Genomic DNA, 1,446 nt, shown 5'->3' with positions numbered 1-1,446 from the left:
CCACAAATCCCCTGCCACTCCTAAAGCCACCCTGCTCAACACTCACTAGGACCTTTGATATCTCTCTTACTTTATAATAATTCTTCCATACACCTTCCCAGCCACACTCAATTAACTTATGCTACGATAATTCTTGCACTCACTTTGCTTACCTTTTTTTTTTTATACAGGGGTACAATCACAGCCTTCTTCCATTCTGCAGGCACAGTTTCACTCATCCATGCCTTATTACATATCTCCAACAAGAACTTCATTCCACTCTCTCCACTACACTTATATGCTTCTCTGCATACACCTCATCAACCCCAGCTGCTTTCCCATTTTTAAGCCGCCTCACATCACTCTTCACCTGTGCGAGTGTCACGTCTCCTGGCACTGCATTCCTTCTCTGCACACCCCCAAAACCAATCATGTTTACAGTCGCTCTGCTCTTTCTATTCCTATTCATCAGGCTTTCAAAATATTCTTTCCCTCTCGTCCTTACCTCATCTCCATGGATTAATAATCTACCACCTGCATCCTTCACACCATCACATCTCTTTCCACTTTCACTTCTACATTTCTGCACCTCTTTCCAGAATAACTTCCTATTTTCAGAGTAGTTCCCAGATCATCATTTACCTCCTTCTTTTTCCTCTTCACTAGTCTCTTTACGTGCTTCTTGCTCTCAGTATACTCAGTTCTTATTTCAACTGAATCTCCATCCTGTAACCACTTTAGCCACTTCTTGCTCTTTTCCTCCGCCGCTCTCTTAACCTCCTCATCCCACCAAGCCGTACCTTTCTTCTTTGTTGTTACTCTTGCCACATCACACACCACTTTAGCATTCCTAAATAAGCAATCCCCATATGCATTCCACAGGCTGTCCAGATCCATTTCATTCCAGGTCACTAATTCTAACTCCTTCTCTACTTTGGTCCTGTAATCTGCCATTTCTTTGATATATATATATATATATATATATATATATATATATATAATATATATATATATATATAGGTAGATAGATAGATAGATAAATAGACAGATAGGTGTGTATATATATATATATATATATATATATATATATATATATATATATATATATAAAACCGACGTAATAGAGCCATAGGTAGGTCCGGTTATTGGTTTTGTCCGGATATTGGGCCCCAGCTTATGGACTTGTACTTATGGACCCTAACTCAGAGAAACACCTATACAACTCCCTCTGGACATGCATAGCACCTATTTAAGACCCAAATCACACCAATAAGGCACATAAATGACTGAAATAAATGCAAAAGAAACATAAAATGAGGGTTTAGAAGTATGTTCATACATTAATAAACATTCTGGTTCTTATGGACCCTAACCTAGCCTAACTCAGAAATCACATTCCTTCTGCACATGCATAGCTACTAACTCCCTATTCACACCAATAAAGGACATTAAAGAGTGAAATGAGGT

This window comes from Coenobita brevimanus, chromosome 8 (assembly GCF_032717465.1).
Source record: "Coenobita brevimanus isolate Jiangsu-jjx chromosome 8, ASM3271746v2, whole genome shotgun sequence".
NCBI classification, from domain to species: domain Eukaryota; kingdom Metazoa; phylum Arthropoda; class Malacostraca; order Decapoda; family Coenobitidae; genus Coenobita; species Coenobita brevimanus.
The sequence above is the reverse complement of the archived record's forward strand: the minus strand, read 5'-3'. Positions refer to the sequence as shown.